At 36.4% G+C, this 18842-nt stretch overlaps 1 long non-coding RNA gene across 2 annotated transcripts in view; it reads left to right on the forward strand.

The window, feature by feature from the left end:
• The window catches only part of LOC137575778 (uncharacterized), a 53703-nt gene that overhangs the window by 5147 nt on the left and 29714 nt on the right, over positions 1-18842 (forward strand). Inside the window, exons 3-5 of one of the 2 annotated variants that reach the window (XR_011032230.1) lie at positions 1286-1392; positions 1458-1581; positions 1663-1839. The exons of the other annotated variant lie outside the window; for it this stretch is intronic. This is a non-coding gene — a long non-coding RNA (uncharacterized lncRNA). Of the gene's footprint in view, positions 1-1285; positions 1393-1457; positions 1582-1662; positions 1840-18842 lie in introns of those variants that run through there. 2 annotated transcript variants of the gene reach the window in all.

Below are 18842 nucleotides of genomic sequence, written 5' to 3' on the forward strand. Positions count from 1 at the left end.
ACTCAGTCTTTCTGTCTCTCAGAGTTAACTCCAGTTGTGCAATTGTAGGGAAAAGCTTCCTGTCCGAGTTTGCCTAGCTAGTTTTGCAGTTGTTGTTGTTAGTGTGGGGGGTTTTTTGTCCGTGTTATCACACAAAAAAGCGCGCGCATTCCACAACATACTCCCACGCATAACAAGTACGCACTCTCCGCTCCCGCTCACTTGCCTCTCTTGTCTATCGCTATCTCACTTGCTTTATTTCATTCTCTTTATATATGTCTCTCCTTCACACTTGCTCTCTCGATTGAGAGGGCCCATACCCTGGCCGCCATGTTTATTTACAAAAAGTTTACCGTTATTTTGTGATGCGCTACAAATTTAAAAATTAAGGGCTCTATTGACACTGCAACGTCCTGTTATAGATTCAATATTAATTTTTCGCATCAAAATTAGTCAAATTATAGTCAAGTCTCACTTGTTAAAAAGTTGGAACTAGAGAGAAACTGAAATTTTATAGCATATAAAGATATGTTTTTCTTTACTAACTCTTTATTTATGAAATATCGTATTATCGTCTGAAATACTGGGACGAAACTTAGTAATAATAAACTAAATAAATAACTAATTAATTAATTAAGATTGTGAGATTAACTTGTTTATCATAGGGCAAATCAATGTCTATACATAATCGCTAACATTAAACATTAGTTGACCTTAAAGTTTCCTGACAACTGTGAAATGCTGCTGCTGGAAAGCATGTTAAATAGTAGGAATGCTATAAAGTCCGAAAGGATCCTCCTCTATAGTTGAAAAGATATAGTGAAATGTTGCATGTCAGTGCCACGATTTTTCGTCATTATTTCGTAAAAAATTCAAATATCTGCACTACAAGGCGGTAACATTTTAAATTTTGAAAAGATTTTATATCAATAAAACAACTTTAAATGAAATTTAAAAAAGTGCACAAATTCAAATTCGATTTTCGATAGGTTTTGCTCCGAAATGTCGATTTTCGATAGGCGTGCTCCGAAATGTCGATTAACCGATACATTTTTCATGGCGGGTGCATTTCGCTTAGCCGAGACACAACCCGGCCTGAGTAACTGAGTAAAAACGAAAAATATTTAAACTGTGCGAGTGTGAAAAAAACTGTTTGACTCTTTGCTAGTCGTTGTGGCGGGGAGAGGAAAACAAAATGGGTCGTGTTGCAGGAATTGATGTGGATGGCTTTTTGGGTGTTTCTCCATCCAAAACAACGTACATTCATACATACATATACATATAAGGTTTGGTTTTTTTGCGATAGGCTGGCCATCATTTCTGCTCTTTTTTGGTGGCAATACGAACTTTGCTTAACCTTGGAGCGGCACCTTACACCATGGATCACAAGTCGATACAATGGTTAATACTCTGGTAAGCACTCACACACATACACAGATCGATATCTTGCCGTAAATCTTACTTTTGGTCTCTGAAAGGGCTTTAATCAACCTGGTCTCTATATGCTGGAAACACTCTCCCTCTGGTGGTCATTGCCTGGAACGGTCTTTGGGGCATATTTCATCTAACTCTATTTCCCATCAACAAGGTAAAATCAGCTTGGTAAGTGAAATGACCCATGAGCCACCTGAAAACTTTGTCAAACTCCATCAGCTCATTGGCTATCTGACTGTTTTCGTGAAGCCTCCGTCCTTGGTACTTGCGCCTCTTCTTCTTCCACACAAGGATTTCCTGGCACCTGTGCTATCTCCGTCCGCTACGGAGGCTTTCCCGGTGCCTCTTTCGGTACCAAAGGCCCCTCCTTTCTTGGTTTCTGCGCCTTCTCAGTCCTCTCCTGAGGCACAATTCGCGCCTCTCATCTTTTTTGTGAGTTAAAAAATATTTGAAAAATTTTACATTATATGAAAATGTCTGTGTATCCCTAGCTAGGAAATGATCTCGCACTTTCGCATTCGAAACAACCCAAATTAGTGGATACTGTTGCTCTTACCATGAGCTGCATGGGCTTATTCACGACTTCTATGATCGTGTCAACACACATAAACTGAATTCTCGTAATCATAAGTTTTGTGTAAATTATACTCCTGGAGCCATGCAGCGTTACCGCCATCAAACTGAGCAGTTTCACTATATTCCCAGTCCTTTTTTTTTTTTTTGAAAGGCCGGTTTCCTCGGTATCCTTTCCCAAATTCCGTGAATCTGCAAGTTGAAATGATGTTTAAGTATTTTTGTAAAGTTATTTTAGTTTCTTAAACCTACCAATGAGGGTAAAAAGAGCTAATTGATGCTCACGAAGAAATGCTGCCTTGCAAACTCTTCCAGCGAATTGGTTCTCCAGAATACGACTATCTTCATTCGCCTTCGAGTTATTGCAGTATTCCTTATGCTTCGAAATTCCCTCGCGCATCTTGTTCGCCTCGATTCTCTTCAAAACCGAAATTTTAGTTGGAGCAACGGTATTGAGAAGGATTGCCATTCTTCTTTTTTTTTAATCTTTATTCCTTATCATATTTATCGATTTCAATACTGTAATAAAATATTATTCTAAAAGATTATTTTGAGAAGAAAGGGTAATTGAAAATGGTCTCTTAAAGACTATTGAAACTAAATCAAAAATTGAATAAATCTATAAAATAGAATTAATAATTGAATTAATATATTTGGCAGCAAATGTTTTTAAACTTAAACTTTGCTTGTAGTTTTAGTTTTTAGATTTTTAGTTATGAATTCTTTAAAAATCTTAAGAAAAAAAAACAAAAAATTTACTATCTTCAATATAATATTTAAATAATTTGAATATTTAATGCACTTACTATTACATTACAAGAACCTTGCAATAAAAAAAATAACAAAAAACTTTCAAGTGCCGTAAGTTTACGCTCTTTTCAACCGCGTCGATGCTTCCTTCTAACTATTTCAATTAGCTATTAAGAAAAAGTACAAAATAAAAAAAATACTCCTGCTTATTTTTTTCCAATTCCATTTGGACGCAGTTCGTTGGCCAAATGATTGCCAACTTGGGTTTCTCCACTTAAAGCCGTAGCCATGACGATGCTCCTTTCTTCTTTTTTTATGTTTTAACTATTTGCCAAGTTTTAATCAAATTGCACATGTGACCACATAGGCAACCGTTAGCTAACCACTCAACCACCAACATAGCATACCCACAAACCACCCAATTTCCCTCTTATCCCTATCCCAACCACTACGGGTCTACTAACCTAATTTGCCAGTAGCCTCTTGTTCTCCTTTTTCACATATTTTCGTCGTTTTTATTTTGTATTTTTTTGAGCATTTTTCTGCAACGTCAACTGTCTCGAAAAGTTTTTAATCATCGTCACCAACGGCAAACATTTTGGTTGCTATTTTTTTCCCAATGCCCTCGCATACAAGAAGGGTATATTCATTTCGAAATCAATTAAATTATAGACCTTAAAAAAGTTACTCTTACTTTGCTTGCAATCCCAATCTTAATAAAACTTTAGAATCTAAAATATTACTAAAATACTAAAAAATCTTACGAATAAAATTTGGCAAACTGTAATTAAAATGGGACTGCATCTTTTTGGCACCTCAATTTCACTTCCAACTCCCAAGAGTATAGAAATTACAACTTCGTTTAAGTTGTCGACTTTTCTTTGTTGCCTCGATTTTCACAAGGCGTTTTGGGTGGTGCAATTTTCCAGCAACCAAATTCAATGCAATTAAAAACAATTTATAATGAGAGGGAGTGTAGGAAAAACTGCTTGAGCCTACATTTTCCGAGAGTTTTCCCTGACCACCCCCTACCCACGGCCACCGCCCAACTGTTCAGTTATACTCGTGTATATTGCTCTCGCTCTGTAATTTGTCTCTCTATTTTGGAAGATTTTTTGTTGCTTTGTGTGATGGATGGATGATCATCATAACACTTTTTCTTGTTTGTTTTCAACAAAATGATTTTTAATATAACATTTTAAGGCAAACGAATTTGTTGTTGTTCCTGTTGGAGTTTTTTGACTTTAGTTTTTTGGTTTGGTTTATGCATTTAATTAAAAAAGAGGAAGACCCCAAAGCCAAAATGAAAATACAAGCACACACACACACAGTCAATGCTATGAAAACGAATAAATATGGCTAGGGACTGTAGTGGAGAAAGGGAAGAAGAAGATAGAACAAAGTGTGACTGAGAAAGAGAGGGCGATAGAAAGAGATGGACCCACAAATGTTGGTTTTCTTTCATTTTTTCTCTTTTTGGTTAAAATATGCAAACAAGAAACGGAAAAACTTATTTAGATGCCGCACCGGGCTAGACAAAAACAAAAAAAGTATATACATACATATGTACATGCATATACCTATAAAGAGAAAAAAGCGCAACATCCTACACACATATGCATAGACAAATGCAGTTGCGGCTTCTTATGAAAATGGCGTCACAAACGGAAAAACCTCATGCATACATATGTACATATACATATGTATGTACATACACAGATGCAACAGAAAATCCCACGCGTATTCCATCTACATAAAAATGTATGGCTTGATGTGTGTGTGTGAGTTTGTGAATGGCAACAGCTCGTCTTTATTGTACCACAAAATGCAGCACAATGGGCAAAAAGCAAATAGACAATAAACATGGTAAAAGTTAATAAGCTCAAGTCTATGTTCGGATAGATCAGAAATCTTCTTAAGACATAGCAGCCATAAACTACGACAATCAAAGGCTAAAGCATAAAAACCCACATAAAATATTTTTGTTATAATTTTAAAAATATTTATGGTGATATTTGAAATTATTGATTAATCTATCATAATTAATTGAGAACAGTCCTCGGTAGATGAGTTGTCTAACTGGTCCAGTCATTTAAAAAACTGAGCAACGAGGACCCAGGTTCGAATCCCAGGCACTAGCCTGGATATAGTTTTCGTCTAAGCCGAAGGCCTTAGTTGCCAGTGCTTGTAAAATGTAGTTAGGTTAATAGTTTTTGTAAGCTACATAGTTGTCTTATATCCTATACTAATAATAATAATACTAATTTAATTGAGATGGTTTAATAAAAATTTAACTATTCTTAATTTTAATCGTTAAACACCTCAGATGAGACTTACAAAGATCACTAAATTGAAATTTGGAAAACATTAAATTGTACATACATACATACATATATTATGAATATAAACATCGAACAAGTTTTTCCGTTCCTAAACTCGGCAAACACTTTCAAAAATTTTATATATTATGAAAAGGAAATTGTAATTTTTCATTACTAAATATTAATAAAAGAAAACTAAAATTCAGAACAGTCAAAGCTATGAAGCTTTTAACCATTAACCATATTGTCATGTTTACAATAAAGGTTTTTAAATCTGCTTTCTACTTACAATAAGTCATAAAACAATTTCACCACAGTAAACGATTCTATATCCAGATCTATGACAATTTACAGATTGCAAAAAGTTTCCCAAGGGTTAAGATGTGGTAAGATAAATTTGTGACCCACTGTTCCCTGGCCCAGTATCGATATCTCGACCTGGTGCTGCTGCTGTTGTTGGCTCTAAGCTTCTTGCATGTGGCAAAAGGTAGTGTTTTTTTTTTTTCACTGTGTGTATTTTCGCTCAACCTCCCCCATTTTGATTGTTGGACTATAGTCTTCAGAGCCTCTCAGTATTACCAATGCCTGGAAAAATGTATTCTCTCACTATTGTTCACAGCGGCTCGTGGGAAGCATTTCTATGTTTTGTTATATTTGGAAGCAAAAAAAAAACAACAAAAATAAGAAAAAACTTTATATCATGCCAAGCTGAATCACTCCCTTGAGGTAAGGAAATTATTAATACATAATTCATGTTTAATTGTTTGCAATCTTTTTTTTTTTGTTAGTTGTTGTTGTAGTTAGTTGCTGTGTTATGTTCCCTCTCACCTTTTTGCATTTACTATTTCCATTTTGTCTACATTGTCTTCTAATGGGATCTCGAAATGAAGTTGATTGAGTTGAAACTTTCCCTGATTGAGTTGCATTATTTCTATTGATAGACATTTCAATTAGCACAAATTGCGGCAGGTTAAGTTGCAAAAAGACGAAGAAGTTGCACTATTTTGTCGTTTTTGTTGTTTTATTTCGGAACTTTTCGATATAAATTTAAAACCCCTGAGGCCTCAATGAATGGAAATTAGATGAAGCGTTGACGAGCTCAACGAGTTGCAGCCAGTTCAACGTTTGAATACCCCAGAGAGAGAGAGAGAGAGAGCGAGAGATAGAGTGTGAGAGGGGAAGGAAAAAAGACATTTTCATTACCGCTCTGCGGGTTTTTCCAAATAGTTGCGGGTGGTCAGACAAACTGTTTCCATCCACTGAATTTTCTACATACATATATTTTTACATATATACAATTTTTTTTAGTTTCTGTTTGGTTAATTTAAAATCCAAAAAGTTTCAAGTGCAACAAAGTAAAATTCACTGTTGTTGAAGTTATTGCCCTCGCGCAGTGCCAACCAACCCTCTCCGCGAACTCACCTCCATACCCCGATTCATTTCGCTTGTTTTTTTCTCGCTTTTTGTGGAACAATATTTCAGTTTACTTTTCGAATTATTTTAATTTTGTTCAGGGATTCCTTTGTTTAAGTGTGTGTACTTTTTGGTGGTTATTTCAATTGAAATAGCACGATCCATTAGCATTGTTAGTCTCTGATGGGCAAGGCAAGGGCATTTTACACTCTTTGCACCAACTTTACTGCTTTTGTAATCGAAATCAAATAATTTCAATAAGGCAGCAATCGAAGCAGTTTCCTATAACGATATAATATAAGGTTCCTTACCGTTTCTATACCGTTGCACAAAGAATTTTATAATTTCGGTGAGAAATGTGCAACGCATAGAAGGAAGCATCTCCGACCATATAAAGTATATATGTTCTGGATCAGCACCACGAAATGAGTTTATATAGCCATGTCTGTCAGTCTGGATCAACGCAAGCTTCTCCTAGACCATTAGAGCTGCAGAGCATATAGGCTTGTATATACTGCACAGTTTGTATATCTTGGATGCCATACAAACGGCAGAGTCCCAAACACTGACATTTCCGAATAAATTCTTTATTTTCTGATCTTTCGTCGTAAAATTTAATATTGGTCAGTTTATAATACCTATACTCAGGTGTCTCAAATTTGATGAAGATAGAATGACTATATCTCATAGCTTGCATAGGAACGATCGGTGGAAAACAACGACTTTTGTTGACAACTTTGTTCCTTTTTACGCAAAAGTCATAAAAATGTATACTTTTCAGTTTAACATAGCTATTAATGACTGTGCTAGTTTTGCTCAAGATCCGATGACTATATCATATACATAGCTTCCATAGGAACAATTGGTAGTTTTTTTTTTTTTTTTTTTTTTTTTTTTTTACGCGCAAGCCCAAGCAGATAACTGCCCACCTCCCACCCGACCAACCGAGGGGTGCAGCCGTATAACGCACGGCACGAATCGCTTGGACAAATACACAATAGAAAAAACAGACAAACAAATAATACTATAGCTATCTATTAACTAAATGGGATAGGATAGATGTTTTAAGCATATTAATAGAAAACTCTGAGCTGATTACAGGGAATAGAAGGTTGTAATCAGAGCAGAGGACCCTAAAAGGTTCATGCATAGCATAATTAGAAGAACAACGACTAAGGGATAAAGGTATCAAAGGATGTCTACTCCGTCTACATGGTACCGACAGATTCACCTGAGCTAATAACTCAGGCGAGTCGATATCACCAATTAGGAGCTTGTGCATAAAAATGACACCAAGCATAATTCTACGGTTAGTTAGGGACGGAAGGTTAATCAAGAGAAGTCTACTAGAATACGAAGGCAAATTGACATTGCGATCCCAGTTTAAGCCACAAAGAGCAAATAGCAAAAACTGCTTTTGAACGGATTCAAGTCTAATCTGGTGCGACTCATATTAAGGTGACCAAATGCAAGATCCATACTCTAAAATAGGACGGACAAGCGAAGTGAAAAGAACTTTAGTTGTATAGGGGTCGTCAAATTCTTTTGACCATCTTTTAATGAAACCCAGGACACTCATGGCCTTTGCGACCGTGGTGGAAATGTGGGTGTTAAAATTTAACTTATGGTCGATAAGTACGCCCAAATCATTTATATTATTTAAACGTTCTAAAGGGCTATTGTTTAGAAAATAAGTGACCAGTTGGGGAGAGTTACGGAAAAAAAGTCATTACCTTACATTTGGTAGTGTTAAGATTTAGTAGATTAAACTGGCACCAGGATTGAAAGTTTTTAAGATCAGCTTGTAGCCGACTAAATGAATCTGTATCTTTATGAGTAAGACAAAGCTTGACATCGTCAGCATACATAAGCACACGCGAATGAACAATGACTGATGGAAGATCGTTAATGAATAGTGTGAAGAGCAGAGGGCCAAGATGACTACCTTGAGGTACACCAGAAGTCACAGGAATGGAAGCGGAAAAAGAAGACTTAAAAAGTACCTTCTGTTTTCTATTTGTTAAATATTCACGAACCCAAGAAAGGAAAAGGGATGGAAACCCAATGTCGCTCAGCTTAGAAAGTAATAGGGTATGATTAACGGAATCAAAGGCTTTGCTAAAGTCAGTATATATTACATCAGTTTGTTTACCATTTTTAAACCCCTTGATAATTACTGATGTAAATTCTAAAAGGTTAGTGGTTGTAGATCTACGTTTCACAAACCCATGTTGGGATGGCGAAATAATAGAGCTGCAAAAATGTTGCAATTGAGAAGTTATAATTTTCTCAAAAGCTTTCGGAATAGCGGACAATTTTGAGATACCCCTATAGTTAGAGGCTTCGGACTTTTTGCCATTTTTATGCAGAGGAATGATATATGACTCCTTCCAAATAGATGGAAAAGAGGAAGATTCGATAGACAATAGAAACAATTTTAAAATGGGTTTACATAATGCGTATGCACAGAACCTGAGTACGCATCCAGGAAGACCATCTGGCCCCGGAGAATATAAGGATAAGGATAAGGAGAATGATAAGGATAAGGACTTGCTCGATATTCCGTTGAGGAATAAGTTGTTTTGAAAAAACTCGCAAACATATCGGCAATTGCCTGATCAGTGCTTGCTTTTTATACCCTTGCAAAAAGGGTATATTAATTTTGGTCAGAAGTGTGCAACGCATAGAACGAAGCATCTCCGACCATACAAAGTATATATATTCTTGATCAGCACGACGAGACGAGTTCAACTAGCCATGTCCGTCCGTCCGTCTGGATCAACGCAAACTCCTCCTAGACCGTAAGAGCTACAGAGCTGAAATTTTGCACGTAGGCTTGTATATACTGCAGGCGTTGTATATCTCGGATTCAGCCGGATCGGACCACTATATCATATAGCTCCCATACAAACCCCAAAGTCACGAACAGTGACTTTTCTCAATAACTTCGTTATTTTCTATGCTATTATCGTGAAACTTAATATTAGAGAGTTTACTACGCCTATAAGCGACTATGCTAAATTTGATCAAGATCGGGTGACTATATAATATAGCTCCCATACAAACGGCCAAGTCACGAACAGTGACTTTCTCAATACCTTCGTTATTTTCTGAGCTATTGTCGTGAAACTTAATATTAGAGAGTTCACTACGCCTATAAGCGACTATGCCAAATTTGATCAAGATCAGGTGACTATATCATATAGTTCCCATAGGAACGATTGGTCGAAAACAGTGACTTTTGTAAATAACTTCGTTACTTTTAACACGATTGCTTTTAAATTAAACATTTCTTAATTTAATATATATGTTAATGACTGTGCCGAATTTGATAAAGATCGGGTGACTATATCATATAGCTCCCATAGGAACGATCGGTGGAGAACAGTGACTTTGATCAATATCTTCGTTATTTCCTATGATTGTAGGCCTTTCTTTCTCAAGCTTAAGCCTTTTTAGATAAAACGTTCTTCCACATTGATGGCTAATAGGTAAGGATAGAGTTACCAAAAAAGTTGCAAGGGTATACAAACTTTGACGCGGTCGAAGTTAGCCCCGGCCCTCTGGTTAAATTTAATGTAGGATGAAATTTGTCTTCTGGAAGAACAAATGGTTCGATCCTAGAAACCTCACAATAAGAAGAATCCAATACAAAAATAAGATCTAACGATTTTCTATTAGAATTTAAGACGGGATTGACTTGGGATAAAGATAAGCCTAGAAGGCCATCAATAAAGTCATGTGACAAAGAGGGCAGCAACGTGGTAGATTCATCTGTTAGTGACCATGCTAAAGCGGGTAAATTAAAATCACCTACAACTATGAGCAAGTCTTGACTGGAAACTAAAGAGGAGACAAACTGAATTGCCTCTAAATGATTTAAATATACCACCATGTCTGACAATGGTGGAATATAGGAACAAGTAATGAAAGCATTAAAAGATTTAAAATTTACTTTAACACCGACAAACTCAATCTCCTGGGTACTAGAAAATTGAATCATTTCAGATGATAAAGCAGCATCAACAGCTATCAGAACGCCACCACCTATACGAGAAATCCGGTCACGTCTGAATATAGAAAAGTTTGTGGAAAAAACAGATGCATCAGCAATATCAGGTTTTAGCCACGTCTCTGTAAAAGCTAGACTGTTGTGTTCAAAAGAAAGACTATCTACATAGGGATTAGAAAGTTTAGATTTCAGCCCTCTAACGTTCTGGTAACCCAGGTTAAGGGACGAAGCTAGTTTTTTGACACACCAGCAGATGCTGATGTGGCAGGAATGGTATTAGTTGTTGTTGGCAAGCGAATCGGTTTCCGATTTTTCTTTTTCACAGTATATTCCTTAACTAGTAAACAGTAACTTTGGTCAATAACTTCTAGAATACACTGGTCCGACACTTATACCCAACTTATACTCTGTTATAGTCATTTTAATTAGCTGGTTCACTCATAAAACAAAGGTGAAAACTGTTATACGAAACTACTAAAATACACTGGTACTTCACTTATACCCAACTTATACACTCATTTATAATGGCTGATTCCAACTTATACTTAAGACCACTACCACAATAAGTCTTCTACATGTGTAGCAGATTGACTTATATTACCCTAAAGTATACAATTGCTTTGTAAAACCCTTGGCAGACTATCTAGATCTCTTTGGGATTCAGTTGAACCTGTAAATTAGGCTCTGTTTTGGAATCAACTTGGAAAAGAAAATGTAGAGGTGCACAAGTCTGATTACTGCTGAAATATATTCTCTAGTCTACTGTAATAATATCCTTTTCCGAACACGGGACTGTTAAGATATCCGTTATTTCATAATATTGCTTTGTAAATTTCCCATGTAGTTTAAAACTTTCACAGTTTAAAAGGAGCAGTGTTATTTTTCTGTTGCTTATATCATACAGACTTTTAGCTAAGAAACAAACCCATAGCGAGACTAGTTTGATGTTGCAAGCCAACCTCAAATGCACTTGCCGCACTTGCTACATCCAAATGCCAATGCAGCACAGTCATTTCTTTGCACTTGTCTCCCCCTCACACACCCCTGGCATAACATACCGTTGCTCAACTTCAAGCGACTTTTGACTTTAGCCGATGTTTTCGCTGATGTTTTTTTTTTATTTTTTTACTGTTCCTCCCCTTTTCTTGGCTCTTTTAATATTTATGAAAAATGAAAGAAAAAAGGCGAGAGCCACATAAATATCCACTAAGCCACACACATACACCCATATACACAGTGGCACACACACATGGCTGTCGGCGAAACCCTTAAGTAAAAACCGAAACTCCTCTTCAGAGTTGCCACCCTTACCCAGAGAACATCGCCCAGAGCTCTTGAGGCTGTCAAGCGTAAATTCAATAAATATGAATATAAGATTCAGGAGAACAGAGAAATATATAGCAAAGGAGAGCGGGGGGCGAGGATGGGTAAGGAAAACTGCACTTGTTGTTGTTACATTTTTCACTCACTTGGACTAACTTGGCTAACATTTGAAACGATGACAATGATGTTCTCCATCTTCTTATCCCTTTTTGTGCTTTATTATTCGAAGTCTTTTCTTTTACGATTGATGCCGTTTTTCTGTGTGTGTGTGTGTTCGATTGGTCGTAAAAGAGGAAGAAAACTGAGGGCGAAAAAGAAAATAGGAAAATATGAAAATAATTCATTGACTGACTGACTGAAAGTGTTCTGCAATGTTGTCATTGGCCATAAACTCAAAAAGGAGTCATCAAAGTGTCGCATTTCTTTTGATATAAGGCGAATGTTTATGGTCTTGAGTTGTCATAGTAAAACTAAGTGATAGTGCCTGCGCAGGATAGCTGATGCTGAAAGTGAGTATAATGATTAAACTGAGAGCATATGACAAAACCGGAGTAACTACTTTGATGAGTTGCAGCAACAACGGAAAGTAAAAATAAAAGGCTAAAGTCGAAGGATTTCATATCACTAATGCAAACAACCAAAAAAAGGAGCATCGTGTTTCTAAGCAGATGAGTAAGCATTAAAACGGCAAGAAAAAGGGAAATTCGTTTGGTGGTGCGGGAATATGGAATATGCTTATTTGATTGGTAAAGTGGAAATAGTGCAAACTCATCCTCACATGATATGATATTAGGTTATAACTCAGAAATACAAGTTAATTTAAATAAATTCTCGTTATCTTCAAACTTTCAAACATAAGTAGAAAAGTATGCAAAATAGAAGAAATGGTTTTGAGTGGATAATTAAATGTTTTAGCAATTTCATAATAATCTAATTCAGTTCATAGTTTTGTAAGAAATAGACCCAAGAATATGCAACAAGAAAGGGAATATTTTTCGATTTAGTATTTTAAAAACATAATTAAATGTGCTTCAGCAATTATATATTTGATATCAAGTACCCTTATGTGCATGAATTAATAAGGATTAATTATATTCATATTTTATCACTGCTTAACCATAAAATCCAAAAGTATGCAAAGCAAAATCTAGAGATTTGCATGAAAGAGGAATTATAATACAATATGCCGCAGCAATTTGATATTTTGAAAACAAAGAACTTATGCTAGGGGTGTAAACTGACTTCAAATAAAATTCGCAATCGATAATATTTCCTATCAATTTCACATAACCTTTTCTTTCATCTTTTGAGAAAGGAAAAAAATCTCCCCATTTTCCAAAAGGCAATTCCTATCATCGAGAAGGGGTTCATCTTTGTGTAAGTAAGGCAATGACTTCAAGTAAGCTTTTGGCCAGTCAAATACTAAGTATTAAGCCAACATGGGGGAAGCATCTCCATACATGTATGGATATATTGCGAGGGGGGAGACAAGTCAAGACAAGAAAAGGCCATGCTTAAGGCCAAGAAAAGTTTGATAGCCAAATTAAGCGAAAGATAGAGTAAGTGAGAGAGCCAAGACACGAAGCGTGGAATTGTTAAGATGAGTAAATATCACAGCACAAAACTTAAAGTAATTGAAGTTGGCAACAGGAAAAGCTAGCCTATAAGCCAAAACTTTGCTAAAACAGAGTTCACCCGGTTCCTTCATTCCCTACGGAAAACTTGGCCAAAAAGGCGGAAGAACTGTTCGCGATTTTAGTTTGTGCCAGAAAATCAAAATCAAGCAAACTAGAAACTAGGCCAAAGTTTTACTCGATGAATACGATGACTTTGTTCAGAAAAGGACGATGGTTTAGGAAGACGGAAGGGGCATGAATGGCGTCGACCACTTTAATAGATTTATCTGAGTTAGTTGTGACTAAAATCGGATATATGTATCTGTATAGATATGCATACTATAGATTATTTAAAGACTCAAGTCTTGATAGCGGCCAGCTCTAACAAGTTTGAATGCCTGCAAAGAAAGTTTTTCTGTAACCTAGCCGAGAAATATAACTACACAAAATCGAAGTAAATTTCTTGGGCTAGCATGTGCAATAAATTAGCAAACATGATAGATATATTCGAAAAGTTAACAACCGGCAACATCAGGCTTTAACCAAATCCGCTGTTCTTCAAAGCTGAAATCCCCAATACTGCGCTAAACACAAAACATGTACATTTTGGCTTATTCTATTTTGTGTATTTAAACAAATTCCGTTAATTTAGGTTTAATATTCCACAACGATTTAAAAATTTTAATTCAGTAACAGGTTTTTAATTATACAAAATTGAAACCTCATATTGAGATGTCTACTATGGTATAGGTACTTATTAGATCCAGAAGAACTAGTGTACTTTGATATTCTATATTTTTTAATAAATGACCAAATTATGTTACATGATCTCAGTGTTTTTGTCTAATTTTTTAAAATTGTAAAAAAGTTTTTTAGAACTCTCTCTTACTGCCTCTCTTGTCTGTTACAGGACTGACAATACATTTAGAAAAAAAACTAGCTTTAGCCTAAGGCAAGCAAATGGAGGCTAAACTTTAACGACAATGTACACATTTCAGTCCATGTTGTTGTTTACTTTAACTTCGTTATATACATACATGTATATAAATGTATATATTTTTTGAAGCCAATTATGGTCGTACAAGCTCAGACATTTCGATGAGGGGTTTATGGAAACCCTTCCAGGTAGAACCCAAAAATAACACACAAAATATAATAAGTTAAAGTCTGTGCGCGACATCTACGCATTAGTACTTAGCCCCCACTTCGTTCTCTTCCTTTGCTGTTGGTAACCCTAAAAAAGAGTAAAAACGCCCGGGTAAAGTCCGCAACTAAGCCAAGTTGACGAGCAAATTTTCAGGGTTACCCACACTTGTCGATCGGTTTGGGCTTACTCGCCTGTCATTGACAAACCCCCACCCGCTATAGCCCACCATACCCAACCCGCCCCCTTGTCGGACCATCTCGCAGGAACTAGACGCCATAAATATAGCAGCACAATATTTTTCTTTTTGCGGGGAGAAAAATTCATTCTTTCTTCAACTTGTTTTCCCTTGTCTCTGTTTTTTGCTTTATGTGGGATGTGTAAATCGGGTAAACAAAGTAAACAATTGCATAAAGCAGACACAAGGCAAGGGTTGTACACACACAGACAAACACTAGCCAATATTATACATATACATACATACGAAATGTGTGTAAAAAATGTTCTTCCTTTGATTTTACATAGTGGCAAGTTAAGGAAAATAAGATTTGCAATTATTTGTTACCAGCATTTCGTTCCCTTCCTTTTTTTCAAATTTTTACTCTCATATATATGCGTTTACCCTGCAGCTTAAAGGGATACATTAGATTGTGTAAAGGGTTGGTATTAAGTGGTCAGACATTCTTTAAGATGTGGATACATATTTTAGACCTGCTTCGTGAGATTCCAAAAAAGTGGAGCATAATTTTCAGCTGACGGTATTGAAAGCAAACCCGAAAAGTTGCCTGATGGCAATTGGAGTTTGTAGATTTGTAACACAATCTACTACGATTGATTGATTGGAAACCAAACAGTGGATCACAGTTTTCAGCTGCAACTAAAAAAGAAGTATAAGCAACCACTGTGCCTAGATTAGTTTGTCATAAATTTGGCATATCTGGTTAACAAATGTGTATTAATTGGAAAAAATGGGGAAAAATCTTTCTGCTGAAATAAACAAATAATACATCCCAACGGTTTTTTTTTTTTTGTTAAACGCTGTTATCCAGATTGCAGATGTTTGAGAGTAACTGAGAGTCGTTGCTTAACTTAAAATTGAAAAAATTGTTCTGTTTTTGTTTTGTTTCTCGTTAAATATTTTATTACACACATTTATGACGCACTTTCGGATGGAACACTGAAAAGTTTTTGCGCCAAGTGGAACTATTAAAGCTGTAAAAAAGTTTTTTGTCCCGTCCACACAGACGCACATACATATACACCCATCTAGCCAGATGGGTTGAGAAGAGGGCTGGGGGTATACACACAAACATGCGGCTGGCGTTGTCAGCAGCCGCGCTCTGTCGTCGTCGTCGTTGTCGTCATTTTGACCGGAAATGCGCAGTTTTTAGTGAAGTGCATGCCATTTTGAATTGCCAACACACATACATACAGACACAGCTGCACACACACACACACATGCACACATTTGCTAACCACTGGCGTTTGTCAACACATACATCGAGTGAGGCAGAAAGAGAACGAGAGAGGGACAGCGCCAAAGAGCGCACACTTTGGCTAAAAACAAAACGGCTAGGCAACCATTTCCATTGCCTTTCCGCACACACACAACACCCCGCTTCCACCCACTATCCTGCAAAACGCCCCCTCAATTTTTCGCCCAGTTTATACCCATTTGGTACTCTGCTTGCTTGCACTGCATCATGATGCTGCACTCGCTTGGTCAATATGGCGCGTTTTCGTTTCGTTTTCCATCTTTTTTTACGTTTTTGTTTTCCAAACTCTCCACCCCTCAAGCCTCCTTCTAGCATCGACAACCTAAACTCCATTTTTAGTTGTTGTTTCTCGTTTGCTTTTCATTGGAACGGAGATGAAAGCGTGAGAGCGTTACAAGTTCTCAATGCGAAACTGATGAAATTCCTTTACAATATATAAACTGTTTTCTGTTAAAAGAAATATTATCAGAAAAGAAATCAAATTAGCTGTGGAAAACTAGTTTCCTCTTCTCTTAATAAGCATAAACTATAGTTTCTTAATAAGTTTTGCTCTTTGAAGGCAGTCGAAGGACATGTATGAAAGCTGAGTTTGAGGTTTGGAAAATGTTTAAAGCTGGGTCAGGGATTGAGTCTATTCAGCTCTGTATATCAGTGAAGCACGCAATCTTTCTGGAAAAAATTAATTAAAAAAAAAAAAAAGTGGATAAACAAAATTCTCGAAGCAATTATTTTTTTTTAATATGGGCAATGGTTATTCAGCCTATAGGATAATTCAAGGGGAAAAGTTTCTCCATTGCACAGCCCAAGATCTCCCAATGATCTAAGGTTATTGTCAATAAAATACAAACTCTTTCTTTAGATTGAAAGCTCTATCACGTTTACATCACCAGCTGTTGGTCAGTGAACCTTTCGTCCTTTTTCTGTCTTTTTTTTTTGACCATATGTGCGAACTGTAAACTGGAACTGTGTCGCTAACTGTCGTTCTGTCTTGATGTTTGTATGTATCTGTGTCTGTAGTTGCTGATGCTGCTCTCCGCCATGCTAATATCGACATTTCCGTTTAGGATTCATTTTGTTGCTTTTACTACTAGTTGTTAGTTTATGTCGCCTTGCACACTCTATTTCCATTTCTCCTCACAACCCATTCGTCTCTAACCATCCCTTTCTCTCTCTCTCTCTCTCTCTCTGTCCGTGTTTTCGTTTGGAAGTGTTGCGTCCATTTCACTTTTAATGCTTTGAAATTTGAGATCCTTCAAAATTAATTCTGTAGGTTAAGCCGGTCCTACTACTGCTGCTGGTTCTAGTTTATTTCATGCCCATTAAACATAAACAATATAAATGAAGGAGGGAAGGGCTTGGTTTCATTTATTTTCAATTAAGACTCAATCAAAAATCAGAAACAGGAAGAAGAGAAAAATACAACATAAATTCGAATAGAGAATATAGGTAGAAAGAGAAATTTTTTTCTCCGCTACAAACCCAAAACAATAAACAATCAAAATGCTTCAGCAACAATTATGCTGCAATAGTTCTTTATGTTATGTACCCTGTACAAAAGAAAATGAAGTATTTGTGTTTCTTATTAGTCAAACATTTTAAAATACATAGTAAGTATAACACTTTTAATTGTATAATAAAGCACGTTAGTTTAAATTTTCTGATATAACCTTTTTGGTATCTTTTTACTTTTTCCTATCATCTCAATGCTCGCATTGGAGAGATTAAGGAATCCTTAATATTTCCTTTTAATGTCAGCAATAATAATTTCAATAGCCTAAAATCGCCGAAAGCTGCTTACTTAGCTGCCTTCACTTATTATAGAGTATCTCAGAGTCGCAATTCTCTTATCATCGCGAATTTGGCCAAAACAAAACTTAACAAGTAGTTTTTAATAAGCTTCCTCTCGCTGGCTGCTACCCACAAAATTCGTTGACTTGGTCTATTGGTTTCTGTTGATTTTTCTACTACTGCAACGACCACGTGAACGAGAGAGAGAGAGAGAGAAAGAGCAGAAAGAAAGACGGAGATTTTGCTGTTGATTTTTCTTATTTTTCGAACTGTTTTTACCTCACTGAAATTGAATTACACACAATCCATATAATCTATACATATCTATTTGTTGCTGTGGCAATGCCATAAGCGGATTTATACATACATTTCTTTAAGTATTTTCATTCTTGTGGTAGCTTACTAAAACATTTTTTTAGTATTTTTATACCATACACCCATAGGGTGAAATGGTATATTAAAGTCGCCAAAATGTATGTAACAGGCAGAAGGAAGCTTCTCCGACCCTATAAAGTATATATATTCTTGATCAGGATGAATAGCCGAGTCGATCTAGCCATGTCCGTCTGTCCGTCCGTCCGTCCGTCCGTCCGTCCGTCCGTCCGTCCGTCCGTCCGTCCGTCCGTCCGTATGAACACGCAGATCTCGGAGACTATAAGAGCTAGAGCCACCAAATTTGGTATGTATACTCGTGTAGTATGCACATGTTCAGAGTTAATTGGAATTTCGGCCACGCCCCCTTACGCCCCCAGGAATCACATAAAACTGTTTTTCTTAAAAAGTATAACAGCTAGAGACATCAAATTTGGTTTATATACTCGTTTAGTTGGCGCGCAGAAACTAATTGTTTAAACTTTTTGCCACGCCCCCTTCCGCCCCCGGAATTTACATAAAACTGATTTTCTTAAAAACTATGACAGCTACCGACATCAAATTTGGTGTGCAGACTAGTTTAATAGACGCGCAGAAACTGGCTATTTAAAAATTTTGCCA

This window comes from Drosophila tropicalis, unplaced genomic scaffold, assembly GCF_018151085.1.
Source record: "Drosophila tropicalis isolate 14030-0801.00 unplaced genomic scaffold, ASM1815108v1 contig_593, whole genome shotgun sequence".
NCBI classification, from domain to species: Eukaryota; Metazoa; Arthropoda; class Insecta; order Diptera; family Drosophilidae; genus Drosophila; species Drosophila tropicalis.